Source organism: Rhinolophus sinicus, chromosome 12, assembly GCF_057876585.1.
Source record: "Rhinolophus sinicus isolate RSI-liver-muscle chromosome 12, RSI-T2T, whole genome shotgun sequence".
In the NCBI taxonomy this organism is placed as follows: Eukaryota; Metazoa; Chordata; class Mammalia; order Chiroptera; family Rhinolophidae; genus Rhinolophus; species Rhinolophus sinicus.
The window spans coordinates 54,463,599-54,480,931 of NC_142512.1; the positions used below are offsets into that span (position 1 = coordinate 54,463,599).

General features: G+C 41.8%; 1 protein-coding gene across 5 annotated transcripts in view; it reads left to right on the forward strand.

Annotated features, from left to right (window-relative positions):
- Positions 1 to 41: 41 nt before the first annotated feature.
- The window catches only part of TNRC6C (trinucleotide repeat containing adaptor 6C), a 119,643-nt gene continuing 102,351 nt past the window's right edge, over positions 42 to 17,333 (forward strand). For 4 of the 5 annotated variants that reach the window (XM_074319472.2, XM_088802424.1, XM_074319476.2 and 1 more), the window contains exon 1: positions 266 to 403. The gene's annotated coding sequence lies outside the window, so the exon portion shown is untranslated. Of the gene's footprint in view, positions 404 to 17,333 lie in introns of all 5 variants that reach the window. The other variant, XM_088802425.1, reaches the window with a different exon arrangement.

Sequence of the window (17,333 nt, forward strand, 5' to 3'; positions counted from 1 at the left end):
GTTCGCGCGCCCGCCGCGCTCCTGCCGCCGCCGCCGCGGGCCCGCCCGAGCCGGAGGCGGACGGAGCGCTGCCGGCCGAGCGCCGAGCTCCGAGCGCCACCGCCGCCTGGGATCCCGGGCCGCGTCGGAGCCGCCGTCCCGCCCGCGGGCGCGAGGAGGAGGGCGCGTCGCGGCGTCGCCGGGGCCGGACCTGGACCTGCCGGGACGCGCCGCCGCCCACCCGCCCGCGCCGCCGCCGCCCGCGCGGGGACCTGAGCCCGCGGCGCCGGCGCTGAGCGGGCCCCCGCCGCCCGAGCTCCCCGCAGGCCCCAGGGCGGCTGTTGGAGTTGTCGTCGCCGCCGCCGCCAGGCCCGCGCCGCCGGAGCCCCGCCGAGGAGCCGCCGCCGCCGGGGACGGAGCCCAGGTGAGCGCGGGCCGGGCTCGGAGGTGCCGGAGCTGGCCGAGCTGGCAGTGTTGCCTTTGTTCGGCCGGGCCCGGAGCGCGAGGGGTCGCGGGTCCCGGCGGGAAGGGGTGCGCGGCGCGGGGCAGCGGGAGGCGCTGCCCGCGGCTCGGGGCCGGGTGCGCGCGCGCGCGCGGGGAGAGAGGTTCGCAGTGCTGGTGGGGTGCGCGGGGGAGCCGGCGGGATCGCCACGGGCGGTGCGGTGACACGTCCGTGGTGGTGTTTTCACACTGGTGCAGTTGGTGGGAGAGGGCCGTTTCCGAATGGTCGCCCCCCGGTTTCGCATTTCTGACGGCATGCGGGAGCCCCAGCGTGTTCGGTGTAGGGCCTGCGGTGCCGTTGTTTGCGGGAAGAGCAACCCCTGGGCGTGCTCTGGGGGAGGGTGCACGGGCCGCGGCCTCGGGCCGGCCTGCAGTCAGGTGGGCTGCTGGCGGCGTCGCAGGCTGCGGGGAGATGCACCCCGGGAAGGCGAGCCGCGCCACATCACAGCTGCCCTGCTATCAGATCGCGTAACCCAAGCGCCTCGGCGCCACCTCTGCACCTTTACCTTGTGGATGAGATTTAACTAGTTGATTCGTAGCTCATAAAATGTGCAGATGCGAATGTAGGGGCTCCCGGCGGAGAAGCCATTCGCTTGCAGGGTACACGGAGCTGGGGGGATCTCAACGAGGATGCAGGATCTGTGCTTCGGTGTCGCGGGCGGGGGAGGAGCAGCCGCAGATCCTATTGCACCTATTGCGGTTTAAGGCGCTCGGCGGTATCGGTGGTGCTGCACAAAATGAGTGAATTGTCTCGAACCTTTGCCTCTGTCAGATTGAACCTCCATTTGAGTGGTGTGCTCAGTTATTTCTAGGCATGAGCTGCAGCTTGTGAACTCAAAATGGTGCTCTGTACATGTCCAACTTGAGCGTCTTGCAGGAGTTGCAAGTTGGAGGCGGCTGGCTGGGTTATTCCATTGTGTTGGCGAGGTTCGGGGATTCTCTCCTGTGTTCCGTGTTCAGGTCGCTGTATTGGGGCGGGGGTAGGGGGTCAGTTTATGACGATCACTATGAGAGGCGGCTACGTCTCTGAAGGTAACTGACCCTGCACAAGGCTTATTTTATGCAAGTCGTTTCCTACATTTGGAATTAAGTAACTATGGAGATGAGTGAGACACTGGCAATGTGGCTTGAGTGATCTCAGAGGACAGTGGTGGCCCGTTTGAAATGTGTAGGGGGTGCTGACAATTATGTGCATAGATCCCAGACTTCCTTCAGTACTAGTAGTATGTGAAAGAATAAAGGATAAAATTTAGCCCCAGGCCAAATGAACTTGGTTGGCAGAGGGCACCTTGAAGAAATTTACATTCTAGAACCACAGACGTGGTGAAGGTCTTTGAACACCTTTTAGCGTGGCACCCCTAGGGTGCTTTGTTGGGGAAAATGATGCAAAATGAATTTTTAAAATGACCAACCCAGTTATAGTATAGAAATTAATTTCATTGTTGGTGTTTACAGAACACAATAGTCTGAATAATGGTTACTTTGTTTACCTACACTGAAAGTTTTTTGTACTGAAAGTTTTTAATATTTGTATTTTCATAAGAATAGCAGTTGTTAAATTCTGTTTTTCTTTCACAAGTTTGGTCATGAGAAATTGATAGCCTAGAAAATGGTAATAGTAAAATTATTGGTTAAGTTAAATTATACTTATGGTGACACAGAATAATTTCTTCCAGTTAGCACTTAGCCAGCCAAGGGGATCTGCGTGTCCCAGATATCATTCATACACATACACACCGGGGGTGCCAAAAAAATGTGTACAAGTGGACACTTTGGTCAGCGTTGCACAAGCAGTAGTTCTCCACAATCAGAAGCACCTCTTGTCATTGCAAAAGTCAAACGTGACTTGTATAAATCTTTTGTTATCGGTATATATTATTACTATTTTAATACAGTTTTCCTTTCTTAAAATGTGTATATATATTTTTTGGCAACCTCTGTATATATATTTAGACTTGATTTTATTATGAGGATCTAGTTTTAAAAGCCTGATTCTAAGTCTTCCATGTTGCTTTTCCAAATCAAAGATCTGATTGACCAGTACCTCTGTTTTACTATTAAAATATGAAATTAAATAAGATTGACAGTGAGAATGTCATAAAGCTTAATCCTAACTATTTCATTTTGGATTCTGGCATTTAAATATTTTAGTAGTAACCTGGGGTACATGTAAATGTTGATTTTTCCTCCTCACAATGTTTATTGTTGTTCTTTTTCAAGTGGCATATGTTTTAACACTTTACAAAGATTATTTTGTAACAGATTTATATTTATACTTAGTTGGCTCGGGAATTTTGGAACAAATAGTTGCATTAGAGTGCTAATTATTAGGGAAACTGGGGTGAACTGTTTCATTCAACTCTCAGTGATTAAAAAAATAAGTGGGGAGGGAATATAGGAAACTTTAAATTACAATATTTCTCACCACCACCTCCTTTTTCTTAAGCAGCCAGCTTTACTGAGATAAACTTGTGCTTTTCCAAATGCTGCCATCTGGCTCACTTTCAAAACCAAACTGGAGGGGGGTAGGTCAGGGATGGAGTGGGGCAGCTCTCTTCCTTACAGAGGAGAGATTTCAGTTGGAAAGAAATGAAAGATGAACTTTCTACAGTATTGGCTGAGAGTGGGGTGTTTGCATTACTTCCCAAACTCCAAGTGAGGGCAGTGAGGTCCTGAATGTCAGCTTATCCTTGGTGGCCTCAAGAAAGGTATACTAATTTTCAATTAAAAAAAAAAAAAAAAAACTAGTGGAAATTAGTTTACTTATCTATTATTTGATTTGAGTATATAGAATGTCTTTGGTATTGTATAACTTCCCTAACAACTTACCATTTTAAGGCTTAAGAACCATTTTAAAGACTATTTATGGGCCTTTTGGGCGTTCCCCAGTAGGAATTATATCCATGAGATTGCGTACTTACATCTTAGATGACTTATTTACTCCTCTGTCGGGGTTTATTGTGCAAAGGTGATATCCAAGAGGATTTTATAAGGGAAGCTAGATTGGCTGTGAAGTTGAGGCTGTTTGTTCCACATATGGGACTAGCATATGAAACAATTAAGATTTGGGGATGGAGAAAGCAGAGAGTACTTAGCCAGAGCTACTGAAGCCTGTAGGGAAAGCACGAGGAATGGAGGAAAGAGCGGCACATTAATACCGTGTTTCCCCGAAAACAAGACCGGGTCTTATATTAATTTTTGCTCCGAAAGACGCATTAGGGCTTATGTTCAGGGGATGGCATCCTGAAAAATCATGCTAGGGCTTATTTTCCGGTTAGGTCTTATTTTCAGGGAAACACGGTAGAGGACTTGGAACCTGGAAGAGACCAGGCTGAAGAGTCCTGAGCAGACAGTGCATAGAAGGTTCTAAGTGGGGAGGAACCACAGAACTTTGTTTTTGTTTTGTTTTTATTCTCTTTCATTGAAATTGTTTTGGCTTCTTACTCATGATTCGGAGACAATCTAGTGGGTTTTTATCTTTCATTCCAGCTTCATTTCAGAGCATCTTCTGAGGTTTTAGATGAGCTCTAAGGAAATCTTTTGAGAGTGTATTGGTACTGTGTCCTATTTTCTATGAAAACCGATTTCACAGTGAAGGTGACTGGATTTTAGTTGCTTAATTAAGACACTTAGCATCTGAATAATTTTGTATGAAGATGTCATAGATTTAAGCAGGGAGAACAGACTATCATGAAAGCTAGCCTTTTTAAGGCAGATTTTCAGATTTTCTTGCTTTAAGCCAGTCTAATCGTGATTATCTAAAATTTTACAAATCAAATAATTGTTCAGTCACGAGGAGAACATTCTTTACTTTGCAAAATAACATACAGTAAACTTTCTTTAAATAGACTTTAATGCAATAAAGATGTTCTCAATTACAAACATTGAGCTAATACACAACTTTAATATAATTACTTAAAAATATAAAGGTTACTGGTTCTCAGAAATAACTGTATAATCTTGTGTAGAGATTGCATGTCCGAAGTTGAAACCAAGAAATGTGTAATCCTTGCCCAGTAAACTTGTTTGAATAACTTGATTAAAATAATCTTGTAAGTTTTCTTTTGTGCAAATTATGCATTTGAACTATAACTTATTTAATGAAAAGTAAAACATGTATTTTAATTCTCCAACTGGGATGTGACAAGGTTTTACTTGTTAAAAATATGGTGAAAATTCATGTCCTTTGTGCCATTTTTGGAGTTTTACTAAAAATGAATTCTTTTCTTGGCCACAGATGCTTTCAGAGAATGAAGAAGCTATTGCAGGATGGAGAGCTGTTTGTTAAGAATGCATTCTTCCTCTGTAGCCCTCAAAAGACTATAGAGCTGTGTGCAGAGCTAGACAATCTGGGCATCCAGCCATGAAACATCACTGCTGTAGCACAGATAGTTGTTCGCACCCTCCTGAGCCCGCCATGGCTGCAAACCACACCAGAAGGAATGGCCTTGGGAAAGCAGCGTTCACTGCTGTTTTGAACTCTTAATATTCTGTGTTGGCTCTCAGAGTTCCAGCTATGCATTGGGGTTTTGGTTTTCTAAGATACAGTAATGATTAAGGATGGGCAAGAATATGGCTTCTGAAACCTGTCTCTTCTAGGCCAATGGATTTAAATATTTGCTCTAGGAAATACGGAGTGGCAAGTTACCTGTCCCAAGGTCTCCCTCTTCTTATTTGCCTCTCTGTCGAGATACTTCTTTCCCTTTGGAGAACATCGTGCCCAAAGACACATAGGATCGTGGGGCCACTGGGTCACAGCGCACGGGGCCCAAAGGGTCATCTGGAGAGCCCGAGGGAGGGATGGAATGGTCTAGCGTGGCTGCTTCCCACTTCGCTTTCGTATAAACCTTTTTGGACACCAAAATTAAAAAAAAAATTTGTACAAAAATATGAACATGAAAGAGTGTCTAAATATGTCAGCTCATCATCATCATTATGAGGTGACAGCATTTTCTGTGACCAACATCTGTACAAAACCCAGATGATCCCCTGTGATCCTCTAGAATGCCATCACTTGGACAGATTTTTTTCTCTTGAAGGACTAGGTTTTCCTTTAGACCCTTCTAGACATTAATACTCTATTGTATCTTCAGAATGACCCTCCTCTGAAGGCCTGAACTGCAGACCTGCCATGCCACAGTGTCAAGGCCGATGGTTCTCGGCCATGGGCTAGCGCCTGTGGAAGGCTGGGCCCTTTGGGACGGGCGGGCCCCCCGCGGAGGGCCACGGTCGTGTTGGGGTGTGCGCTTGGCTGGGTTCATTTTGTGTGCGCAGTCTGGCTTATTAAGAATAAGATGTCTCACAACTGAAATCAATTGCTTGGGTTGAGTCTGGCAAAGGTATTGTTTACTTTTTGTTCCCGAAGATAATTTCCTTTTAATTACTCTTTTAATAAGCAGGGAAATCTAAGTTAAAATAGCAACCGGGAATTAAAGTCAGATCTGAAATTGGGCAGTGGCACATGATACAGCTTATCATGGTTCCAACTATTCGGGCTTTGAAAAGATGTTAACAGCAGAGTTCAGAAATTAAGCTGGGGTGGGGGGTGCAGAATTGCTGCTTTGATTATGTTATGTTTTCTTACACTAGATGAAATGTGAAATGCCGAGCAGGAGGGGAAAGAGTTTTAGGCAGGGAATTTAATAGGCTCTGTTCTTCCGGAAGAGGCCGGCGTTTTAAACGAGGTTTTCCTGGGTAAGGAGATGAGGGGAGGGAAGAAGGTGATGGCTATTTGGCAGCAAGGACATTTGAGTCACCGAGGACAGCTGAACGAGGTGGGGTGGGAATAGTTAGAAAGCATCCTCTCTGGTAACCAGATCTCCACTTAAAACTACTCTTCAAACAGGTACGACTCGTATCGGAGTATTTACTATGTGCTAGTGTGCCAAGGACGTGCTATGTAATCCTCACAGCACTTGCAGAAAATGGTTGCTTTTATTAATTCCATTTTACAGATGAGGAAAGGACAGACAGACAAGGCAGTAACTTCTACAGATCCTACGATTTGTAGGCCGTGAAGCCACACTGGAGAGTCCACTTCAGAGCCCTCCACATGGATCAATAGCTTGGATCGTTTGAGTAGCTTTTACATTAGCCTCTCTCTCTGATTTGTGTCCCACTGATCCGTCTGCTAATGTTAGCTGGATGCTTTTGGGACACTTCACATGTGTTACCTATTTCTCGACAGCAGCTTTTGAGGGAGGTGCTGTACTGTGTTCATTTTATAGATGGAGAAGTTGAGGCTGACGGAGGGTGAAGAAAACCCCAAAGTCACAGCCTCAGTAAAGAATCCAGGTCCCTGATGCTGGAGGCTGAGCCCTTTGCCATCCCCTGTGCTGCCTTCCAAAGCCCAAGCCCCGTCACGTCGTTTCTTCTTGACTCCACAAAAACGAGTGCCTTGTGTGTGCAGTAACCACAGTGAAGGAGCACGCCGTCTCCGTGCCCTCCTGGAGTTGTCCTCCTGGGGAGAGACGGGCACCGAACCAGTAAAAACAACGGTGACAACAGCAAAAATGAGATGGCAATGAAATGTTGTGAAGCTTCCTGAGCCCAGGTCTGTGGTAGTGTGTAATTAGATGGCCGTACGCCACGTCTGCCCTCTTGAAGATGCCTGTGAACATATTAGATGCTCGGAGAAGTTCCGCAGCAAAAGGAGTACGTTTCCCACTGTCAGCCCAGCCTTTCCCAGACTTATGTGACCAGCAAGCGTTGGTTTCTCTTCACACCGCCTGCTGGTTCAGTGGTACAGACTTTGAGAATGTGGAGAGAGAGTGTCATTGAGAAGAGGAAGGCCACCCAAGGGTCACAGGGGTCAGGCAAGACTTCACTTACGGATCCGGGAAGGTTGCCGATGTGGCTGCTGGAAGAGAGATGCCACAAGGAGACCAGTGGGTGGGCAGGCTGCGTGGGGGGAACGTTTTGGAAAGTGCCTAAGACAGCGGCTCGGACTCTGTTTTTATTGAATAAATGACCTTGCGGTCTGGCTGTAAGTGGAGGCTCTGGGTTGGCAGTAAGATTTAGAGGGGCTGCGTGGGAGAACCTCCTTTCTTTGGCTGGTGGGAACTGTTGGTGTTTGTTGATGGGCATGGCGTGAGCTCAACGATGGATTAGAAACTTCTGTGGAGCCAAGACACAGTGGGTGGGTGGAGGCGAGATTGGACGTGTGCAAACCCCGGCGACTGCCGCTGTCCCTGTACGGTGATGCAGGCTTGGCGATGCCTGATGGTCGGGTCGGACTGAAAAGGTGTAAGAAGAGTCAGCAGACAAAACAGTACGAATGATTGGTGTGGGCCATTAAAAGCAGTGAGTTCTAAGAGGTCAGGCAGAGCACTCTGCTCTTTCTGGGGTGTGCCAGAGGGGCTTTCAGTTAGGTCAGTAAAGAAGCTCCGCGTAAAACATTTGGTTATGTATATACAGTGAGTCCTTTTATTTATTTTTACAAATTTTTCGTCAACCCACGGAGATCTTTAGATTTGTCCCCTCCCCCCTCAATACTTCCAGTATTATTTTTATGCTTACATTTTAAACTATATGATGCTTTCTTTAATGAGATATACATTCTCATATTACCATACAAGAAAGTACCGAAGAAAATGAAGCCAAACTTTTATAGAAGTTCAGATCATGTAGAGCATCAGACATTTGTCTAAAATGTTTTTACAAGCATATACTCGTACCAACGCCAAATCCTTTCAGCACCTTCTGGTACTGGTGTTTAGAAATAAAACACTTGTGCTACTTCCAGTAGCTCATGGAGAAGAGAGTCCTTTTAAAATGCTGATGGTGAAAGATGACACATAAGATAGCAGTTTGGGAAGTTTATTGTGTGAGGTTCTAGGGTAGAGATTTGACTCTCAGCATAAATCCAAGTATGTAATGAGCCGTGTAATAATAGGGTTCTGCTGTTAATTATGGTGAATACTCTCAGCGAAATCAAAGTTTCTTAGTCCTGGACCCATTAAACAAAATCTTAACTCCGACTTGATATAACAGTCCCAGATATATTGTAAACTTGCTGGATATTGACAGAAAGAGAGAAAACAAATCATCAGTATTTCCAGGAAACAAGATCAGATTATAACATAAATGTATACCAGTGTGAGTAGTGGCTGTGTTGAAGTTACCAGAACTTTTTAAAGTTTAAATAAATTTAATAGATTATTCCTTAAACAAGCTATAATAGATTCTTTTTTAATAAAGAAATTAAAGCCACAAAGTTGATTTTTTTTTTAACACTCTTGTAGAGGGATGGGAAAACTTTAAAACAGACAGAAATATTATTTACCACACTCCAGTGATGAATAGGAACCTTGGTCACCATCGTACTTCGTATATGTTATGGTTGTGTATTTCATTGATGAGCGTTGTTTATTCTCCCTGTTCGTTTTAGACTCTAAACCCCTTACAAATTAGTGCTTTGCAAAAACCCTTCACTGTCAGAATCATTTCTCTATTAGATTTGGAGTTATTTCATAGCAGGGATAGTAACATGTTTGTCTTTGTATTTGTACAGTGTTTTGCGGCTGCTAAGATAACGTTTTTCAGTATTATTTTGAGTTATCTGATTCTAAAGAGGTGTTGCTTCCACAAATGATAGTGGAAGAAGCAAAGAGATTGATAAATGAATACTTTTCCTCCTTTCTTCGTCTTTTTAGGATAGTAACCGACCATAACTTCAACTAGTCTGCCCAGACTCTGGGGATTTAGCTGCAGGTGTGAGCAGAGTTGTGTGGATGAGCCCTCAGAGGGGTGCCTTGCTCTGTGTTTTCTGTGGGGACCCATAGGAACGGGCGGCTCCCTTTCCATGAGGGACCTGCGTAAGGGCCACTAACCAAATTGTGAAGAAATAAGGTGTGACATTTCTTATGGACATTTGAACTTTAGGTATGATAGATAAAATTGTACAAAATAATTCCTGGTTTGTCTTGTACAGATCTGGTAACTACCTTCAGATATTAGACCATTGGAAAAATGAGTTATAACTAATGAGATCATTCTGGCCAATCCAAAATGTCTGCTTAGCATATATTAAACTTAACTATTCTGTTCTCTAAGGGGGCTCTGTGGAAATCAGATGAAATTTTAAAAGGATATTGTCAGAATTCTTTTTCTTGAAATCCGTTTATGTTGACTCATTATTTAAGTTCTCCTTTAGCAAAATTATTAGATGTGGTTACTTAATGAACTACACACATGCCTGTTTTACCTTCAGTGGCAGGATTTTGATTATGTAGATCCCACACTCTAAGAAAATGGCTATTTCTCTTTAATTTGTGATTTTCCATCTAAATCTCAAATTAGTGGACATCGATTTCAGAATTCAGCCTTTAAGATCACTGAAGGTTTTCTAGCCTTTTATTTGTATTTCCCATAACATTCCCCCCCACCCTTTATAATTTGCTTTTTTCATGTTCTCAGTTTTTTGTTTGTTTTTTACATTTTCTCTCCTGAAACTTTGAACTTCAGAGACAGGAGTAAAGGCTCAGTTTGAAGCAACAGACTGAAAAGTGTGCTTTTCTTTCATTTTGATTATTATGTTCCAAAGCCTGTTTGCTCTAAAGATACACATTCACAGCTGGAGAAAGGATGCTGAACTTCGTGGTAGCTGTAGTTTTTGAGTTCTTACCATGTGCCCAGTACATAGCGCTTAATACTCAGGTGTTCTCTCCTTTATTCACTTCAGTAGGTGAGGAAAGTGAGGCAGCTTGGAGTCCTGCTGTGGACCTCATTCCGATGGATGGAGTGATTTTCAGTATCTTTAAAGAACTGAGATCTTGGGGGCCCCAGATTTGATCTGTGGCATGTGACCTATTTTAGTTTTAAAATATTATCAAATGTTACATAAATAACCTGTGTCTAATGGATTTGCAGCCCCAAATAGTATAATTTTGGGCTCTAAAAATGTATTAAGAGAAAGCAAACTTTGATGTGTTTATAAGAAACATTATATTCGAAAAACCTGGTGGTAAACTCTCTATTCTCCCTGATTTCTAACTGTGACATCTAGAATGAAGCTTAGGCAGGAGCGTGTCTGTGAGACAAACAGATCTCACAAGATTGGTGGTTTTTCTGCCACAGCAACAGGTCTTTCTTGAAGCATTATTTGAAAAGTAATGTTACTGAAAACTTTAAGCCTATTTAAAGGGATTCTAGTTTTGATCCAAATTATAAAAAGTGAGAAGACATTTCTGTGAAAATAGATGTCACCTTGAAACTAGAATCCTTTAGTTAATGGGGTAAGCCAGAAGTAAGCCGCCTTTGATATATAAGAGCAGCATATGAATGGGTGATAACTGTCTTCTGCCTAATTCAACTACTTCCTAGTCAATCTCAAATCTCTATTGGAAAGCAATTTCCCTTACTTGACCCATTTTAATTCTGCATTGTATCTTTCTTCTGGCTCTTTCAACACAAAAAGTTTGAAGGAATGGAGTGTTGTAAACCCTTACAGACCTAGGAGGTAAGGAGATGCCTTTAGAATAAGCATGCTATCTTTTGTTTCATTATTTGGCTCTCTGATGGGAGGGATAACAGTTTTGCTTCTTTACTTAGATATCAGTTTCCAGAAGATACAAATCTTAAATGACTGAGATTGGTAGAGAGCCACATGGGTATAGAAAAAAAAAGGGGTGTGTGGGTAAGGGTGTTGTTTAGGAACATGGACAATTTAAGGCTGTTATCATTTTAATAAACCTATGCAATAAGCCTAACAATATTTCCATATTTTTAAATGTCTATTTCTCTGGACACTTAGGTCTCTTGATACCATTATCTGGTTATCATTAGTACCTCCATTAGTCACAGGTATGACATGCTGTCATGTGATAACATTTATTTCACATTCATGGCTTAATGATTGCTTGAATTGGCTGCTGTCCTTGCCAGATCAAATTCTAAATGTCCTAACATACCTAACATAACACCAGCCTCCTTCATGAAACCTTCTCTAACTTCACTTGTGTAAATTTTCTGTTCTCTGTCTATACTCACGCCATTGGTGACCTCATTCAGTCTCATGACTTTAAATGCCTCACATACCCTGAAGACTCGTAAATTTTCTATCACCAGCCTGGACTGCTCCCCAGACTCAGTATGTGCATATCCACTTGCCTTCTCCACATGACAGCTTAAAGAGCGTTTCTACCTGCCAGACCCAGAACTGAGCTCCTTCTCTTCCCCACGTCTGCCCTGCTTGCGTGCCTGCCCATCATACTGGGCAGCACTTCCATCCTTCCAGCTGCTCCAGTCAAAAACTTTGGAGTCCCCCTTGACTCCTTTCTTCCTCTCCATGTGTAATCCATAAGAAATTAAATAAGAGATTTCTAAATAACCCATGGACAAAGAAGGAGATCACCAGGGAAAGTTAGAAAATACTTTGAACTGAATAAAAAGAGAAGAATACACAATATATCAAAATTTATGTGATGCAGCTAAACTGTACTAAGAGGGCAATTTATAGCTTTAAATGTCTATATTAGAAAAGAAGAAAGATCTCAAATCAGTAACCTAAGCTTCCACCTTATGGGTCCAGAAAGTAAAGAACAAACTAAATTCATAGTAAGCAAAAAGGAAACAAAGATTACAGTGGAATCAATGAAATAGAAACAGAAAACTAGTAGAGAAGATCAACAAAACCAAAAGCTGGCTGATTGAAAAGAGCAACAAAATTGGCAAACCTGTAGCTAGGTTGACCAGGAGAAAAACAGAAGACAGAAAATACCAAAATCAAGAATGAAAGAGGGGACATGAGTATTGACCTTACAGAAATTAAGTAGATACTATGAATAACTTTATACCAACAAATTAGGCAACTTAGATGAAATGGATGAAATCCTAGAAATAGACAAACCACCGAAACTGACTTGAGAATGAAAAATCTGAATGGTCGCACAAAAGGTAAAGAAATTAAATGAGTAAATCTTGCCACAAAGAAAAGCCCTGCTCATGTTGGCTTCACTGGTAAAATCTGTCACACAGGTAAAGAACTACTATCAAGCCTTCATAAGCATTTCCAGAAAATAAAGAAAGAGGAAACATTTCCCAGCTGATTCTATGAAGCTAGTATTGTCATGATACCAAAGCCAAAGACATCACAAGAAAATAAAACTACAGCCCAATATCCCTCATGAATATAACACAAAAATCTTCAAATATTAGGAAGCCAAGTCCAGCACCGTGTGAAAAGGATTATGACCAAGTGGGATTTATCTCAGGACGACAAGTTTGGATTAACATCCTAAAATCACTTAATGTAATATATCATATTGACAGAATAAAGCGCAAAACCCACGTGATCCTCCCAATAGATGCAGAAAAAGAGTTTGACAAAGTCCCACACCCAATTGTTATACAAATTCAGGAAATTAGGTGTAGAAAGGAACTTCAGCTTTATAAAGGACATATACGAAAAACATACACAAGAATTTAACATCATACTTATTAAGGATGAGTTATGAAATGCTTTCTCCTTAAAATTGGAAACAAGACAAGAATGTCCTTGTGCTTCAGTCAGCATTTTGCTGGAGATGCTAGCCTATGCAATCAGGTAAAAAAAAAGAAGAAGAAGAAGAAGAAATAAAGACAACTAGATTGCAAAGGAAGAAGTAAACTGTGCTTACCCACAGATGGCATGATTCTGTTGAAAACCCTAAGGAATCCACACACACAAAGAAAAAGAAAAAGCTACTAGAACTAGTAAATAAGTTCGACAAGGTCACAGGATGCTTGGTTTTATCTGGGGTTTTTATTACCATTACTGTTTAATACTCTTTATAGTCAAGGTGATAATGGATTAGTGACAACAGTATTATTAACTAGAATTATAGCTTGTACATCTGCTGCGTTTCCAAGAATAAGTCTTAAGTAATTTGCAGTATTAAGAATTCGCAGATCTGTGGGCTTCATAGAGGTGAACACTGAGATCCAGAGAGTGGTGACTGCCTCAGATCAGACAGCTCTGGGCTCGAACCCGGATCTTGCAGAAAGCTGGTTTTATGCCTTTTGGCATAGGTAAATCAGCAAAGGAAAAGACATTGTATAAAACAGATTAGTTAGCAAACATTTAAAAAATTTATCTTGCAGTAATCAAAGAAAGGCAAATTAAAGAAACCAGAAATTTTTGGAAACATAGTTGGCACAGTTTTAACTATAATCCTAAGGAGAATGAGAAAAGAAATTTTTCCACTCATGTTGCTAGTGAAAGTGGTAATACGTATCAGAAGGCTCAAATACCTTATTATCCTGGTGAGGTTATTTTTTTATCATCTTTATTAAGGTTTGCTTTTCTTTTACATGTAATAAACTGCATATATTTCAAGTATACTGTTAATGAGTTTTGAGATATGTATATACCTATGAAATCATTGCCTCAATCAAGAAATGAGCATATCAACAGGTTAAGTTTCAAAGTATGTTGGTGGGAGTAGTCGGACAGTGCGAAGAGAAGCAAACAGCAAACCCAAACCTAAGTAACCACTGGAAAGATGGTGGAATGGGGGTGCCACCCGTATAATTTTGCCTGTAAGGGTAACTACACACACAGTTTTAAAAATATTTGTCATTCTTGTAGTAAGGTAAGTATCTTTTAAATGTTATTTAATCAAACCTTTCTTTTGGCAGTGAAATCTGTTTTGAAAATATTGTGATTAAGAGCCGTTTGGACTAAATACACAAGCAAAGTTTCATCAACAAAAGTGGAAGCCTACGTATCATTGCCACCTTTGTCTTGCCACATAAGACGTTGGAATGCAAACTACCACCATCCACTCTTACCAGTACTTTATAAAATAAAAGACGTTCCCATGCAAAGAAGAAAGGTCTTAAAGGAGAGTCCTATAAATTGAGTGAATGTAGTGTTAGGAAACCATCTCCTAAGTGATAACCAGTGTTTGAGAACCACTGGTATAAGTGGTCTTGGAAGAAGTTGTCAATTCTTGGCTAGATTTTTAGGAATGCCGCTTATTAGCTGAATGACTTTATTTGTTTGCTCTTTGGGAAGAAGTGGATAAGGATGCCGCCTACAAGGTTAGCGTAGGGATTATATGAGATAGTGCATACATTTGACAATGTAGGTGTACGTCATCTTCCCTGTATTCAGCTCTGCAAAGTCTATTCCTCACTGGCACGCATTTGCGCTGCCGTTATCTATTGGTGTGTATGTTACTGTAATTTCAGAGCTGTGATTCGCATCTAGAGAGTGGCATTGTTTTAACCCTTTCATAGACATGCCCATGGTGGTCGTGTTGGTAGGATTTGTAAGGGTGGGAGGAGGGGTTGTCTTACCCTGGAAATACCCGCAAGTGCTGGCACATACAGTTACCCCAAGTACATGGGGCAGAGCTGGAACTTGTATTCTTTGTAGACTATTAGGATTTGTTCTTGTGATGATCACATTCTCAGTTTAATTTACTGTATTTCACACAGTGAAGTCCCAGTCAGGGTTCCAGAAATGCTTAGAAATCTGTCTCCTGTGGCATTTAATTATCATAATGTAGTAAAGCTTTATTCAGTAAGATCAGATACCTAACAAATACACAGTCACGTAGTCACTTTATATGTAAAGCTTGGTTTTCCCCTTCATTTTAGAGGAATGTTAAAGAGAGAAAAAATAGAATACTTAACATGTTGCTGCTTGCATATAAATTGTATGAGTTATTACAAGTGTGTCCAGTTGTATCTATCTTACAGCGCATCTTTTATAATGATTATGTATTGTTTCTTCTATTAGATTATAAACTCCTTAAAGGCAGGAGTCATATTTAATTCTCTTCATCTTTTATGAAACTTCACTTATTGACTTAGGCATAGCAGGCTCAGTAGGTGTTGTGTGGCTGGTAGAGTAACTAAATCTTCACGTGGGGTAGATGACGGACTTCACTGATAGCAGCTCTCCCTGCGAAGTCGGACGGCATTAGCGTGCCTGGGGACAGGAAAGCGGCCCTTTCAGTCCCGCTGTTACCCTCCTCACACACACAGTCTGCAGCAGTTTTAAAGCTCGTAATGAAAAGCAACTCCCCGACTCAAAAATAGTAGATATTTATGACCTGGTACGAATCAAAAAGACAACTTTTAGGTCCAAAGGAAACAACATTTATTGAGTCTGAGATTCGTGCTAGGACGGGGTCTTTTCAAGTAGCCACAGAATCCTTTGTGAATCCAGAAAACCGAAGTAGAACGGGAGGAATTTTATGCATGAGAGAATTTATCTCCAAAGTTTTTCCTTTTTAGATAATGTTAATAAGAATTCTTTCATACTTTTGAATACTGTGTAAGTTGTCTCAGAACTTTAAAAAGAGGGAAAGCTGTCCAGCTTACTTTATGAAGCTAGCATAATTATGATGCTAAAAACATCAAAAGGAGAGCAACAAAGCTAACTTCACATTTCTGTCACATAAATACAATCTGAGAATCTTAAGTAATTCACCAGAAAGTATAATTCACAGTATTCATATTATTTCTTTAAAAACCTCTTTCTAAAAAGAATGTGAGACATATGCAGCAGCATATTGAATCAGTAGGATAGTAAGACCAAGTAATGTCTATTTAGGGGATGCAAAGAATCCTAAAATCCCACTACAGTAGTGGGTCCAGAAAGAAAAGTCATAAGATTCTCTTAATTGCTACCTGGAAAGTCATTGAATAATTTGACATTCTTTGAGACTTCAGCTTCTGGCTGAAGCAGACTACATGTAGTAGACCAGCTGTGCTACCAAAAACTAGAAAAGCTTGGTAGAACATCAAAAGCAACTGTTTGAAGGCGTTGGGAGCCACGGGGACATTGGGGAATTTGAGGGGTGGTCTGAAGAGGCAGAATAAACATGACCCTTCGGAGGCATTTTCCAACTCAAATGCTATGACTGGAAAGCGGAACAGAAAACGGCTTGAGAAGCTAAGCACAGTTCAGCAGACTCACGGGCTGGGAGCAGAGGAGGACCCTGGTAAACACCCCAGGCTTTTGGTTGGATCCCCTCGCCCCCCAAAAAGTTTCCCCTAGGAGTAGTGGTGAATGTCAGAATGATCCTGAGGTCCAGCCCTCACAAAAACTTAAAATCTTGAATTGGCTGAAATCGATTGAAGTGATTCACCTCTACTCATAAGTGCCAGTCAGAAGCACTAGAGGGAGATACCTCCCTCCGGAGCCTCAGATTAGCCTCACCATTTTTCACATGCGGTGACTAACATGCGCTCAAACACTAGGCATATATGACTGAAAGTCAAGAGGAAAGACAGGCTGCGACGACATGGATGGACCTAGAGGACATCATGCTAAGTGAAATAAGTCAGAAAGAAAGACAACATATGATCTCACTTATATCTGGAAACTAAAGAACAGAATAAACGAACAAACAAAACAGAAACAGACTCATAGAAGCAGAGAACAAACTGATGGTTGCCAGAGGGGAGGGGGGTTGGAGAGCTGGGTGAAAAAGGGGAAGGGATTAAGACGTACAGATTGGTTGTTACACAGTAGTCATGGGGATGTAAAGTACAGCATAGAGAATATTGTCAGTAATATTGTAATAACGATGTATGGTGTCAAATGGTTACTAGACTTCTCAGGAGGGAGATCACTTCATAAGTTATACAAATATCCACTATGCTGTTTACCCAAGACTAATACAATATTGATAGGGAAAAAGATTTACATTCCAAAAACAGATTAGAAAAAGGTAACTTGCAAGATACCATATTTCTAGTGATTTTAAATTCTTGGGTAGGTTTTCACAGTGCTTAGAAAAAGAGTACATTTCTCAAATGATAAAGGTTTACAGTACTGTTTAGTGAGTGAAAATATTTTCATCTTTTAGTTTCTATGTATGTATTGGAAACAGACTGTCCCTATTTGATTAGTCATA